Below are 16,454 nucleotides of genomic sequence, written 5' to 3' on the forward strand. Positions count from 1 at the left end.
TGTGTGTGTGTATGTGTATATATATATATATATATATATATATATATATATATATATAATTTTCAATGGAAATCCATTGAAAATAATGCCTCGGTATTACAAATTTTTTTCGCTATACAAACAAGTTTCGCCAGGATGCATTGCACCTGGGGGGTTTATAGCAACGCCCCCTGCATGCTGGAGCCTGTGGGTAGCACATAGCGTCGAGTGTGAAGGTGTTGGAGCGGCTTTTGCATAGAGTTTTGGAGCCATTCTGGAAATTGTTTTGCAGTTGTTTTGGTACTTTTTGGTGCATTTCTCAAGCTGTGGACAAAGGTAGGGAGTTGAGCTTCGTCGTTTGCATGCCTTTTATTGTTTGTTCTGCATTGTGGGTTGGTTTCCATGCCAGCTCATTTTGACTTTTTTTCTGACCTCCAGAACGGATTCATTGGTTTTCAATGCATTCCTACGGGAAACCGTGTTTCAGGTTTACACATTTTTCGCAATAAGAAACGTCCTGGAGAACGCATTAAATCCGTAAACCGAGGTCCCACTGTACACACACACTTTTATTTCCTATATTTGAATAACATATTATAAAATAATTAAAGCATTTTATAATATATGATTACATTATAAGTGTATTTTGAGATGTAAGGGAAAAAAAAGGATTGCCCAGACCAAAATATGCAAATAACAGAGCTTTTATTAGTTATAATTAAGAATAAATAACGGTGAGGAAGTGAGTAAAGAATTATACACACTCCCTTAAACAGGGATCTTAAAGGGTGCAATATAGGGCACTATATTGTCTACAGCAATTATGTTGCAATTTGACTCTTAAGGTAAAAAGTTGCTATTTCTAGCAGAGATTGAACAGTGTTCCTCTTATTCAGTTTACTGATGATGAGATTGTTTGGCAGAAACTGTTACAGTTGCAGTTCTTTGAAGGGTGCAGGATTAAGCACTAATATCTGTCTCTTGCAGCACAGATTATTGTTGCTGGGAATGCTTGATCACTGTTCTGAGTAAGCTTGGTCACTGTTAGGGGGGACCGTAAATGTAAGTCTCTCTCTATTGTTGCTGCTGACAGAGATTATTATCACAGCGGATCGCCAGTCCAGGAGTCACTTTAACAGCTTTTTTGTCCATGGTCGGGAAAGGGTTAAACATTTTTAATTTCTTATTTATTTTTATTCCGGTAATCCAAACACATATAGGATTCAGTTAATAATGCAATCAAACAGTAAATGGGCAGTATGCTTTGGTACAGTGGTTGCATATATTCTGTGCATTGTCATTGTTACATTTTGGTTATGCAGTTATATGTACATATTCAATACCTTCTGTAGATTGCGAGCCAGCTCAACCCATATGTTGTTAAGATACTATGTTGGTGGCTAGCCCCGCAGCCCACATAGAAACTTAGAATGTGACGGCAGATAAGAACCATTCGGCCCATCTAGTCTGCCCAATTTTCTAAATACTTTTATTAGTCCCTGGCCTTATCTTATAGTTAGGATAGCCTTATGCCTATCCCACGCATGCTTAACCCCTTAAGGACCAAACTTCTGGAATAAAAGGGAATCATGACATGTCACACGTCATGTGTCCTTAAGGGGTTAAACTCCTTTACTGTGTTAACCTCTACCACTTCAGCTGGAAGGCTATTCCATGCATCCACTACCCTCTCAGTAAAGTAATACTTCCTGATATTATTTTTAAACCTTCGTCCCTCTAATTTAAGACTATATCCTCTTGTTGTGGTAGTTTTTCTTCTTTTAAATATAGTCTCCTCCACATGCCGCTCTATGTAGGTATGATCTCTGAAGTACACAATAGAGTCCTGTTTGGGTGCTTTAACCCCCTGTGGTATGCCTGCCTGTGTGGACACTGTGTTTTTTCAGGAGATTCCAGCTCTGGGCTGGATGAGAGGGCTCCTATAGAGAGGAGAAAGAGAGAGGAAGCGAGAGGAGGGTTTATTAAAGACAGGTGTAGTGCCGCCGTGGGTCTTCTTGGTAAGGGTGAGGGAGGGTAGGTGATGTTGGTGAGTGTCCCTGTGGGTTCTGCTCTTTTCAAACTGTGTTGGTGAAGGGTTTCTAGTGTGGTTACAGTTTTTCCTTTGTTCAATGGTTGCTGTGCCCGGAGCCGCAGTACTTAGGCTCGCCCTCCCCTCCAGCCATTCGTTTCATTTGCCCCATGCAGCTAGGTTTTTGTTATGTCTATCAGAACTCTCATGAGCCATATTTTCGTACTGACCGTTGAGAGATACCTGTTGGATCACATCACCTATGGGGAGGGGGCTGTGGTGGATTTCCACCTCCTAGCTAAAAGCAAGTTTGCTGCTATCAATATGTGAAATGCCAGGGTCCCTTGTTGTTTTGAGAGGTGATCAGGGAACATGAACAGCAGGAAGAATTCCGCTGATTCCGGTATCGGTTTGTTTATAACTTCCCCAATTAGCTTGGCTATTCCCTCCCAGAAGGGTCTGATTATCGAGCATTCCCACCAGACATGTAACATTGTTCCTTTGTCAGTGGTGCATCTCCAACATTTGTCATAGGTGTTTGGGAACATATCTGCTAACCTCGTTGGTGTTAGGTACCATCTGGTGGCTATTTTCCTTATTAATTCTATGTGAGAGTTGCATCTTGTGTATTTTTTGTGTATCTTGAAGGCCCCAGACCAGGCAGCGTCATGTATCTCATGACCTAGGTCTTTCCCCAAGTCTATGGTATATTTAGGCATAGGGAGTCTGCCATCCCTCAGAATTACATCGTAACAAGTTGCTATTACCTTCTTTGGTATCAGTCCTGCGCACATTTTCTCTATGTTGGTCATGCTTTGTATCGTGGGCGGGTTGAGAGATCTTGCTTGGTTAATGGTTTTCAGTAGGGATTTTAGCTGTAAATATGGTAGGCAGCCTATCTGGGGTAAGCCCAGTGACTGGTTGAGTTGGGGAAAGGGGTCAAGCCTTCCCCACTCCATGTTTGGTGCAGAAACTGTATTCCCCTGCTTTCCCATTCCCTGCTGTCAAAGTTGCGAATGTAATATTTGAAGCATTTAAGTGGTGTAGCTAGCGATATCGGACTCCAGGAGGAAAACCTATCTTTTTTGCCATCCCATGTCCTTAGCATCAGGGCCGTGGTGGGCAGTATGTTGTGCATTTGTGGTCGTAGGGGCTTTGGTATCCAAAATAAGTAAGAGATCCCCTCTGCCAGGGACCAGTGAGACTCAATCTCCACCCATGGTGGTTGGTACTTTGTGTCTTGGGCTGTAAGGGTGTGACTGAGTAATGTGGCTGTGTAGTACTCTAGAATGTCTGGTCTCATTCTTAGAAATTGACCATTAGGTATATTGGTAAGCCATGGACGGTGATGGCAATTATCAATTTCAATATAACTGTTAACGTCCGCTAATTTGAAAAAGGTGCGTGTCATTAGGATATTGCTGGATACATAAATATCAAGGTCTAAAAAAATTAATGTAGGTTTTACTAGCATTTTTGGTTAGTCTAATGCCCCAATTATTTGTGTTTAAATTATCATAAAAAGTATTAAAATGGTCCATAGATCCCTTCCAAATAATTAAAATGTTGTCTATATACCTTCTATAGACGACTATAGACATATCTGTCATTATGGTAAAGTTCTTTTCCCAAAATGACATAAAAAGGTTTGTGTAATTAGGCGCAAACTTGGTCCCATAGTGGTACCCCTAATATGAACAAAAAAATCACCACCAAACCAAAAATAATTATTTGAAATCATATTTATACCCTCTAAAATAAATTGGATTTGTGTATCTCAAACGGTATGTGATTACTTAAGAAATAATTCAACAGCTTCACAGCCTTTTGTGTGTTCAATAATAGTGTAAAAGCTGTCACGTCACAAATAATTAAAATGTAGTATTCTACCCACTTAAAATTCTCTAAAATATTCAAAAGGCTCATAGAGTCTTGTAAAAAGAAAGAACACATTTTAACCAGTGGTTGTAAATGTGCATCAATATATTGGTGATAAAATATAATTAATCCCAGAAACTATAGGTCTACCTGGGGGATTAGTGGGATCTTTATAACTTTTTGGAAGGATGTATATTACAGGGATTCTAGGATAGTCTACAGTTAAACTTTTTTTGCCCTTATTTTAAGATCAATTCCTTTGTTTAAAAGCATTTGATACTTCTGTTTAATGTCACTAGTAGGATCTTTGTTTAGTTTAATATATGTATCATTTTCTTGTAGTTGTCTATTGATCTCCTGTATATAAACATCTGTATTTTGGATTACTACCCTTCCGCAGTTATCCGCAGGCTTTATGATAATTGAGGAATCTTTATTTCGTTTTTCCATAGCTTTCCTCTCTTTAAATTACAAGTTAAAATTATATTTAGATAGGGGTTTGATATTATAAATGTTTTTTTCTTTCTACATACAACTCTCCCTTCTTGTGTCCCTCTTCTGACCTTCTTAACCTTTTTTTGGGGTGTTTTCTACATAGTCGGCCGTCCTCCTTTTTGGTTCTCCATAGTCTGCCAGCCCTCTTCTTGGTTCTTAAAAGACTTCCTCATCCCTTCTGTCATTTCTCAGACTTTCAAATAGTTGTTTTTTTTAAACCCTATAATCACTTCTTTCCCATCTCTTGTTAGTAGTTTTGGGGCCTTTCCACGCATTTGTTGTTGAAGGAAATCTTTTTTTTTTCTCTGGGCTCTCTATTACTCTTTTCTCTATCTGGGGGTGTCTGTAGGTTTATGATATTGAGGTTTTCATACAATTCTTCAATTGACCCCTTTTAGCAACCGGTGATGGGAGGTGGGAGGGAGAGGGGACCTGCAGTGTCAGGAAAACAATTTGTCTTCCTGGCACTGGAGAGTCCCTTTAAAGATGTAATTATTGTGTAGTTTATGGTACAAAGAGGTTCCCTGTCTCTGTGCCCTTGCAAAACTTGCTGCTGCTCTAAAACTGCTTCATCATTCAAGGTACAGGACATAGCAATTTTGCCATTACAATAGGTGTATATGTTAAGTTTCAATTGCATTTAGGTGATCCCTGTCAAAATGCTGGCTCTAGGGGTGTTCTGTATACAAAATGTCACTTTGGCCCTTAATTGTGCCGATTTTGTGCAAGTGTGCCGTTTTACTTTTAAACCCGTTTTTCCACCTTTATACACTTAAGCCTTTTTTTTTTTTCTCTCGCTCTGTTTTCTGTAAACAGTGAAATAATCAGTCTTTCTGGCACTTTTTTTCTCCTTTTTTCCCTCTGATGATTTTACCAATGATTGCAGTCACAATAAAAGGATGATATTACTAGGGGGAAAAAAACATTCACAATTTAAAGGCCATTTTAGTCTATACAGAAAGGGAGAATATGAAAATCTGTCACACATGCAGTTGTGGAAAATTGTCTTGAAAAAAGGTGCACTTAAAGAAGCACTCCACTGCCCAGATTGTAACAAAAAGAAAAGTCACTATTTATTAGATATAGCTCCATTGAATACATGCATGAATTTTTCATGGAGATATATCTTAAAGCTTAGCAAGCCCTCCAATTTTTCCCTGGAAGCACAAGAACCGACTTGGAGCCCAAGTGCACATGCACACGGCGGGAGCTGAGGAGCTGGTCTGAGGTCTGTGAGAGTGCCCAAGTAGAGCGTGCATGTCACTTCCGTTAGCTCAGGGAATCTAACGGAAGTAGTAAGGAATCCTCCCTGGCTGTTTGATTGACAGCCAGTGGGGACTCCCTAATTAATTTCTAAAAGTGCTGATTTCTCAATAAAAAACTATTATAAATTGGGGTTAAACTAGGGTACTCCTAGTGCCCATAAAGCACCTCAGCAAGTTTTTTCCTTTTTATAAATTTGAAGCCACAACTTTGTGAACAAAATATATATATATATATATATATATATATATATATATATATATATATAAATCTATATATCTATGTATTAAGGCAATTTGGCTGGGATGTGTGGGAGGTGCTTGGTATCCACTCCTAGCCTACTTAAGGCACACCCCTTACCTTGCTCCTTACTGTTCAAGGTCAGCATTGAATGAGAATCCACTTCCGGGTTCTCTCAGACGCAATCTTGGTTTTCAGTATCCACGAGTTTTTCCGCAGCAAGCTGTGTCCAGGAATCCTGTTTCAGGCCTTTCCGTCCGTCCAGCTTCTTCTGACCCCAGTCTTCGTCGTAGATCGCGTCCCAGGGACTCCTAAACTGTAAGTTAGACCTGTCACGCCAGGATCGATTCCCACCGCGCATGGTACAGCACGGGTCCTCGCTTTACGGTTTTTCCCTGTTATTCTGCAAATTGAGCAAGCCGTTAGCGGCTTCATTTCGTACGGTTATTCGGCTAATCATATATTAGTTAAGTGATCATTTCGCATATAACTGTTCCCTTGCTACAGTGAAACAAGTTATCAGTTCGGTTGTTTTGCCGTTCGGCACTTAATTCATGATATGCTTAAACACGCTTGCTGTTCGCATAAAGTTCATACGTTTAAACTATTCGTCCCAGCTTCTGTTTCCCTTCACATTGGGTTTCGGTTTTCTTTCTATGTATTACGCATAAATCCTTTCGTGGATTACATTTCATCATTTCATGTATATACCATTCGGTTAACGATTTGCTTGATTAAATAGACAGATTATTTCCATTACTGTTTAAAGGTATCAGTATTTTATCAATGTCCATACAAAACCAGCTCACATATCTAATATACTAATCCAACCAATCATACGTCTTTTACAGTACAGATATATATGTATATATATATATATAACTTTACATCATTTTAAAGCATTGTGTTTTTTCCCTGCCACATTTATTATATAACATATATATGCTGTTTAAACATAGGCCACGGCCTCCCTCACCCCATCCTCTTATTCTACTTGACACCCATCATACATTCCCCACTGTTTTAGACAGAATTGTGCATTAAAGCCACAGCATCACTTTGCCTTGATAACACATTTTATATTCCCATGGTATATCACTACATTTAATTTAACAAGTAATACGCCAGCAAGCCCTTAAAAAACATCGCTGGTACAGGCTACACAATCTACATCTTTCCCACACAGTCCACACTCATTATACTACTCTCTTTTACCCGTTTCAAGCTGTCCAGGTTTAAATATATTTTCACCACACGTTTTTTTCCTGTGAGATATTCATACTACCAGGTACGTACACCTGCTCATATGGTATTCTGCCATACATTTCATTTCTCCCCCCTAGGTTGGAGTACTGGCAATAGGGTCATAGGCTTCCCAATAGGTATTTACCCCTTCTTGGCAATTGCCATCAGTTAGTGGTCCCGCGAGGCCAACACCCCGCCTCAACGTTTCAGAGGCAAACACCCATCGGGCCACACGTTAGCTAGCCGCCTCGCATGTTGCATAGAGAGGGCCTCACCTGTCACTCCTTTTCCCTGTTTTTCTGTGTTACAGTCACCGAGAGGCCTAAAATTCCTGCCACTACGACTGGTGGCCTCAAATCCCCTCGCGCCAACGCATAGAGCCTCTCAAGCCACTTGGCAACTAGTAGGGCCTCACCTGTCACCAAACAAGTGTAATGTTTCGCCATCCGGCTTAGTACGATTTGGTGGTTTTCATACACGAATTAATTGTTTTGTTTGTAGTATGTCTCAGGAAGGGGTAGAGGATTTCACTCCGGCTAGAGCTATCACTCCTACACAAGGAGGAGAGGTAACTAGCCCAGCATCGATCCGATCCTGGACGATCCCTCGTATAACTACGGAATTGAGGAGACGGCAAATCCCCTACCTCGCTACAGCAAGGAAAGCAGAACTTTTCAAACTGCTACGCACTTCAACAAACAACATGGATGCCGGGGAAGGACCTAGCCAGTCCAACCCAGGAGACATACATTCCATGTTGTCATCACTCATGGCGTTCATGAGCAAGGTCAACTTCAGGCTGGAGAAACTTGAGTTACTCTAGCAGGGCCACCTGCTGCTGCTTCACAAGCACCAGTCGACTTGCTTTTAGTTGCTCCAACCATCACCCTGGATGACCAGGAAGTTAGCCCTGCTCATATGATCCCTGAGCACATAAAAAGATATATCCTGGAAGGTAAAGACGTCAACCAGGCTTCCCTGCTGATTGCCTCCCAGGATATTGTGGAAAATAAGACTTATGCTTATGATGATGTGTCTGTTGTTGTCAGATCTAGGGACACCCGCCTAAACAGAAAACGGACTATCCCTGAGTTTGTACTGGCCTTTGGTATTTACCGGGATGTCATCTGTGCGGTCTATCCCAATAGAAGAGAGGAGTTTGATCTTTATATGCACAAGCTGGTAGACCGGGGCAACAAATATGGTGGTTCAGCCTTTTATGATTACCATAGGTCTTTTTCTGCAAAAGGGTCTGGACCCTTCTCCCAGTATGGAACAAGATCCAACTGGGGAAGGATTGATACCATCATATTTTGCAGACACTTTGCAGGTCTAAGAACACCGGCTTGTGCATACTGCTCCTCTACAGCCCATACAACAAATTTCTGTCCCAACACGGCGGACGAACATACCCCCACGCAAGGAGCTAGTTCCTCTGGTGTTCCAGAGAAATTGTCAAGAGACAAACTGGGACACCCAATCAAGTTTCTGGGCAAGTCCCAGATATGTAATAATTTCAATGTTGGGTCTTGTAATTATAGTGGTTGCAGATTATTGCATATCTGTTTAAAATGTTTTAGGGCACATGCAAAAACCATGTGTCCAAATAAAATGTACTCCAAGCCTTACCTAACGTCCATTAATATGCCGGTATTTACTGCATTTATGTCACATCGTTGAAAAAAATGGAAGAATGAGACAGCGCTTACTTAACTTATAGGCAGCAACCTTAAAAGGAATCCCTCAAACCCTTTAAAATAAGACAAGACAAACAATAAAAAAGGCTGCGCCACAATCAGTAATAAAAAGTCCAGTTAAAAGGCAAAAGTCCAAATATATTATCCTTACAAATGGTCTTTAGTGATGAGGTCTTCTACTATTGCAGTGGATCCACTTTATATGAAAGATAAAAAGAGAGAAGGACAACCAATGGTGCAGTATGTAAAATTCAAATATAGACGTAAAGGAGTAATAATATAAAACTCACATTTGCCAGAGCTAATAACCAGCTCTGGGGTGAAGCGCATACAGCGGTTTAATCCCCGCTTGTGGGATATAAATGGATTCCTCTCCGTCACTGTTGTCCAATTCTCGGATAAAAAGAGACAACCAATAGTGATCACTGTATGGTAATATTGATAAAAGAATAAAAGAATGTACTTACAAGACAAGAGCAGACCAACTGCTCTGTGATGACAGCGTGGGTGGATTTATCCCCACCTAAGGATTTCTTTAGGTACAGGAAACTTCCAAAGATGTATTTCAGAGGTTTTACATAAAACCAATAAAAGGTGAATAAGATAATACTAAAAAGCCAGGGTAAAATAGATTATGTGTCTATAAAAAAGGTAATTGGCACAATAAAATGACCAAAAATACTTTAATATATATAAAAGAACACAATATTAGATATCCATAACGCGTTTCATCAAAAAGACTTTTTCAAATGGAATAACACTTTGAAAAAGTCTTTTTGACGAAACGCGTTATGGATATCGAATAGTGTGTTCTTTTATATATATATTAAAGTATTTTTGGTCATTTTATTGTGCCAATTACCTTTTTTATAGACACATAATCTATTTTACCCTGGCTTTTTAGTATTATCTTATTCACCTTTTATTGGTTTTATGTAAAACCTCTGAAATACATCTTTGGAAGTTTCCTGTACCTAAAGAAATCCTTAGGTGGGGATAAATCCACCCACGCTGTCATCACAGAGCAGTTGGTCTGCTCTTGTCTTGTAAGTACATTCTTTTATTCTTTTATCAATATTACCATACAGTGAGCACTATTGGTTGTCTCTTTTTATCCGAGAATTGGACAACAGTGACGGAGAGGGATCCATTTATATCCCACAAGCGGGGATTAAACCGCTGTATGCGCTTCACCCCAGAGCTGGTTATTAGCTCTGGCAAATGTGAGTTTTATATTATTACTCCTTTACGTCTATATTTGAATTTTACATACTGCACCATTGGTTGTCCTTCTCGCTTTTTATCTTTCATATAAAGTGGATCCACTGCAATAGTAGAAGACCTCATCACTAAAGACCATTTGTAAGGATAATATATTTGGACTTTTGCCTTTTAACTGGACTTTTTATTACTGATTGTGGCGCAGCCTTTTTTATTATTTATGTCACATCACCCGTCTAAACACTTGGTGGACTTTCTTATCTCTGGTTTAACAGAAGGCTTCCACACGGGTATTCTACACATACCATCCGGGACTCTGGAATGCCCTAATCTACAATCTGCACAACACAACCCCACAGCGGTTGACACTCTCATAGCCCAAGAAGTGGCTGAGGGTTTCATATTGGGGCCTTTCAAATCTCCTCTATTCATAGAATGGCGCACTAACCCCCTTGGTATTGTCACAGGGAAATCTTCCCTTAAACAGAGACTCATCATTGACTTGTCGGCACCACACTCATCGGCCAACCCCAGTCTTAACTCCCTCATACCCTCCGAGGAATTCTCCCTGCAATACACCACCATAGATCACGCCATTACAGCTATCATACAAGCAGGGGTCGGAGCCTGGCTTAGTAAGACCGATATTACTAATGCCTTTAAATTGCTGCCAATCCACCCCACACTATGGCATCAAGTGGGCCGGTGACTACTATTTTTTCTCCCGTTTAACTTTTGGGTCCAAAAGTAGCCCAGCTATTTTCGACACATTTGCTGAAGCATTGTGCTGGTTACTATTGAACATAGGCAGATGCCCTACGGTATTACATTACCTGGACAATTTCTTACTGATCGAGGAAAATACTTCCCCTCCTAGTAGCCTCAAAGCTTACCACCAAGCTATTTGAGCAACTAGATGTACCAATCTCCCCTAAGAAAACAGAGGGGCCAGACACGATTATCACTTTCCTGGGTATTCAATTAGACTCAACCGCAAGCAAGCCTACCACACGACAAGGTAGAGAACATTCTTACCTACATCAACCGCTACCTTCAGCTCGGTACTTGCAACCGCAAAGAGCTACAGTCCCTGCTGGGATCACTAAATTTTGCCATGCGTATCATACCTCAAGGCCGCTCCTTCATATCCCGACTCTTGTATCTTTTTCCACACTTCCTACATGACACACACAGGTTGTCCTTAGATACCCAAGTTACGGCAGACCTACGCATGTGGAAGAGATTTTTAACCACTTGGAATGGTAAAAGTATGTTCCTCCCTCAATTGACTGACTCATCTCCGACAAGCCCACAGCCACCACCACTCCAACATTTCAACATCTAATACTGGACTAGACACCATCATGCATCATAGCAGGACACTGTCCCAATTGGCACTATCAAAAAATACACACAAAACATACGACACGGCTTTTACACTATTCAAAAGATTCCTTTTGGAACATAACATCATGCATCCATTTGTTTTTTGGGGGTTTTGCTTCTTTTTGCCACCTTAAACTCAAAATGTCATATAACACCATCAAACTTTATCTCACAGGCATTCAACACCATATGCTAATCTTACAACCAAACAACACTAGTTTCATGGCCTCTCACCAGATTAAGACTATACTCAGAGGCATTCAGAAATCTGAACCCACATGTACATCACAGAGGCTACCCATAGATAACCATATCTTCGAAGCATTGTCTAACCTGCTTGATTTAAAACCTTTTGACACCACTACAAATTCTGTAATCAAAGCAGCAATATACATAGCTTTCTACGGATTCCTAAGACCTAGAGAGTTCACTACAACCAACACAACCTACTCCTATTCTCCTCTATTCCCACTTAACAAAACACATGGATCATAACATCCTGACTCTACCTCACTCCAAAACCAGTCAGCACATACCAGTAAACATTCCATACTATCCCACGCACAACAGGTGGTGCCCCGTCAGGGTTCTTGATGCATACATACAGCATCATAATTTACTACCATCACAACCATTACTACTATTACAAGGTTCGGTACTCACCACTACAACCTTCATGACCTACGTCAGGTCTTTGCTCACTCAACTGGGCCTCAACGCAGCTAACTACTCAGGGCACTCCTTCCGCATAGGAGCAGCATCCACAGCCTCCAGTGTCAACATTCCAATTCATGTTATAAAAACACTGGGGCGCTGGAAGTCATCCGCTTACTCACGATACATACCGAACCCAGTACAAGAATTAAGGGATGCTTTCAAAAACATGTCTGGTTGATATATGTATCTGTATTGGTTGTCTGTAATAAATTTGATTATTTAATTTTTGCCCTCTTCTTTCTCAGGCCTACCTCATCGTTAGTTCTGGCACACCACAACCGACTTTCCCTTTTTACTATCCTACATTTAATTATGGTATTTCACTCTGTACTATCATAAGCACCTAACACAAGTATTAAGGCAATTTGGCCTGGATTTGTGGGAGGTGCTTGGGATCCACTCCTAGCCTACTTAAGGCACACCCCTTACCTTGCTCCTTACCGTTCGAGGTCAGCGTTGAATGACCCTCCCACCACACCACATTTTAACATTTATTTCCTTTCTATTTCTTTTTCCTGGGTCGGCCCTCTTCTTTCTCAGGCCTACCTCATCGTCGGTTCCGGCACACCACAACCGACTTGCCCTTTTTACTATCCTACATTTAATTATGGTATTTCACTCTGTACTATCATAAGCACCTAACACATTTATATATATAATCAGATTAAAACAAAAGGAAGCGGCACTCTCATCTTAATGTCACTCAGTGTGATTATGGATGACCGAGATATGTGATATAGACCGAAACGGTCTCCTTAAAGGAACTCTATAGACACCCAGAGCACTACATCTCATTGAAGTGATCTGGGTACAGTGTCCCTGCCCCCCTTAGCCCTGCAATATAAAACATTGTAGTTTCATTATATTCCCTTTAGTGTTATGAATATGGTTTTGTATTCCGAACACTATAGTATTCCTTTCAAAAGAAACAAGTTTGCCCCTCCCCCCCCGCACCTCCTTAAAAACTTTTTAATGGGCGCTCTAACCACTACAGCCCTCAGTTGTTATGGTGCCTGAAGCCCTTTGGGGCCATAGACTCCTGGCACCATAACAACTGAGGGGTTAACGGTCACCAGCTTCATATCAAGCTCAGACATTATTGGCTATAACGCAACACCAAAGTACTCATGGCACCATAACCACTGTCGCATTGTAGTGGCCATCCTGAATATCACTCCAGTCCCGTTAAGGACATTAGCCATTCATTATATCGGATAATCCCGCCCTTCGCCCATCTGAGGAGAATGGATTTCTTGGTAAATCCTAGTCCCCAGTTTGGTTGTATCTACACTCCATACTGATGAAAGAAAATAACTAGTTCCCAAGGAATGGGATCTCTAGAGTGTGTTAACCCTCAAATAATAAGCTTGTAGAAAAAGTAGCCTGTGGGCCAGAGCCCAGAGGACACTAGGAAGTCCCTGTAAGTCTGTATGATCTAAAATTTCCATTTATTTATTTAGTATCTCTAAAAATAGAATGATAACAGAAATAATAAACGTAAATAATGTATTTACACAAACATATCCAACATAAACTCATGAACGAGAGGATACAATGAAAATGAACCATATAGCCCTCAATGGGTGTAGATAGTAAAGGCAGGCTACTAGAATCAGATTAAATAAATGCATCATGTAGCTTCAGAAATAGCATCCACTATTCAAACCCATTAGATATGAATGGAGAGCAGTAAGTCAATATAATGTAAGATCTGGCACCCACTCTTATTGTTAAGCCCAATTGCATGAGTTACTATAATTGGGTACCTGAGCTTAAGTATCAACTTAAGGAGCGTTTTATATAAAGTGACCTATGAATCCATCACTTGCATATAGTCTCGTCCTGCTTTTTTTTTTTTTTTTTTAATTCTTTATTTTTGTAGTGCATGGTTTAGTTAACAAGCTCACAGTGACATTTTCAAGTGAAAAAAAAAATTCAATACAATGAGGTTGAGATCAAGTTTGTCGTGAAATGTCAGCAGTACAGCACTTTTTTTTTTTATAACATGAAAGAACAATGATGGAAACTATACAGTGCGTATGAGTGATAATAAAACCAGTTTCGTTATAGCGATTACATATCGTAGGCACTGATACTGATTTGCGACCAATAATAACAAGCTTAGTCAAATACATATATGGTGAGGTGAAGTGACCCCTAGGTCTCATAGCAGTGCTTTTTTCTGCATCGCTTTTGTTTGGGGTTAAAGGTACTTGCATGTCTGAGCCTTGGGTTGTAGGTAGCTTGGTAGTGGGAAGAGGTGTCTAAACATTTACATCAGCTAATATTCCTAAGAGAATATAGCGTTAGTCTGGCATATAGGAGTTGCTAGCTTTTACAGAAAGGATAGCTATTGCATAGTGGAGCGGGGAATCGCACCGCCAAACGATAGGATCGTGCTAAAACAGGTGTGGATATCATGTTAATTGCTGGCACATATCAATCATAGGGTCATATTAATTATGGGCACCTATTAGTCATTGGCACATATCTAATCTGGGTACATATTAATCAACCATTGGTACATGTCTAACTGGAGGTTGCTCTCTGCATTTTAGTTTGAGTTGTCCTGATTGTCTCTGGACTCTGCTCGCATTGCGAGCGGCTGCTCTCAGCGCCATTCAGCCGATCCCTCTTGCGGGCCATGCAGGGGGTGTCTCCGCGTGGCAACCTCTGTGCAGTGCAAGTGTCAGTTGTGGATTATCAGGTCCCCTCGTCCCGTTTAGTGTGGGATCACTGCCCAGTGTCCCTGTGCTGCTCCTCCATGCTTGGTTGGACTGTGTGCCTTCTGGAACTCCGTTTTCTTGGAGCCCCTCCTGGTGTGTGGACGATGGGACTGATTGTGGTCCTGTCGGGCTCCCTGTCCTGAAGGAGGTTTGTTGCTCCGGGCAGTTGCTTGAGACTGCTTTTTGCTGCGCAGGGTTGGGCGGCAGCGTTGGTCCTGTGTGCGCTGGGGCTGGTTCGCAGCGGCCATTTTATGACCTCCTCATGGGTGCTTTGAGGAGCAGCTGCCTTGTTGCTTCTCAGCATTTTGTTGTATGCGCCGTTCAAGCTTGTGCCATAAGGCTTCAAAGATCGCTTCTAGCTTTGCTGAGTAATCCGCTTGTTCAGAGTGGTCATCGGCTGGTTTCTCCGCCCTCTCCTCGGGTTGCTTGGTTTCAGCTCTGACGGCAGTCCCAGGGGTACTGCGAGTCTGTTGTGTTGCAGGCTGTGTTGTGGGGGTAATCGTCCCCAGCAGGGCTATGCTGAATTCTTGTGGGTGAGCATGTCTCACGCCGGGGGATCGTCCGCCTCCCCCAGACGCTAGGCCCTGCTCCAGGTTAGGCCACATGGCCGGCCCAGACACTCTCGTGAGGTACCGAGTCAAGACAGGCATCCTCCCATTTCTCGATCGGTCCTGCATCGCACCCTGGGCACCGTGAGCCGCTGTCGGTAATAGTTTGGTCGGAAAAAGCTTAATTGTGCCTGCTGGTGCTGGAGCTCTCACTAAGACCATCTTGGCTGTCAGGCCCCGCCCCCAGTCTCGTCCTGCTTATCAAGTTAGTCCAAATGTTAAAGAGTCACTCCATAAAATGTCTCCCCATACCGAAGGCAGATGTGGAGATTGTAGTGGTTTAGCTAATCCACCCCATACATATATGGACAGCTTGAATTGTCTAAGTCTTTCAAATGGCTATAATAACTGGAAGCTTGGAAGAACGAAGTGTTGATAAATAAAACTGAAACTCTCTAGGCTGTGTGACTAGCTCAAATCATGGATCATGGCTTTAAGAGAAACTAAGTTGATATATGTTTTCAGAGAAGCTGTTACCATCTGATACAATTGACTTAGTATAAACAGAAGCTGCACAGGGCTCAAAGAAACATTGTAGCAAACCACTTTTTATCTGTATGCCATCTGCCTAATGGTTCAACTGTTAGAGGGTTACTCCTCCTAAGATACCCAAAGTAATCCTCCCACCATAGTGCATGTGCAAAACCAAAATAACTGTGCTGTGATTTTTAAAAAATCTTTTAGAAAGATTCTGCCTGACGCGCGTTAGCAGCGCCAAAATGTGCGTCAGGTAGAATCTTTCTATAAGATTTTTTAAAATCCAAGCTTCCAGTTATTATAGCCATCTGAAAGGCTTAGACAATTCAAGCTGTCCATATATGTATGGGGTGGATTATCTCAACCACTACAATCTCCACATCTGCCTTCTGTATGGGGAGACATTTTATGGAGTGACTCTTTGATTTAACATTTGGACTAACTTGATAAGCAGGACGAGACTATATAGAAGTGATGGATTGATAGGTCACTT

The sequence above is a fragment of the Pelobates fuscus genome, chromosome 6 (assembly GCF_036172605.1).
Source record: "Pelobates fuscus isolate aPelFus1 chromosome 6, aPelFus1.pri, whole genome shotgun sequence".
Taxonomy (NCBI): Eukaryota; Metazoa; Chordata; class Amphibia; order Anura; family Pelobatidae; genus Pelobates; species Pelobates fuscus.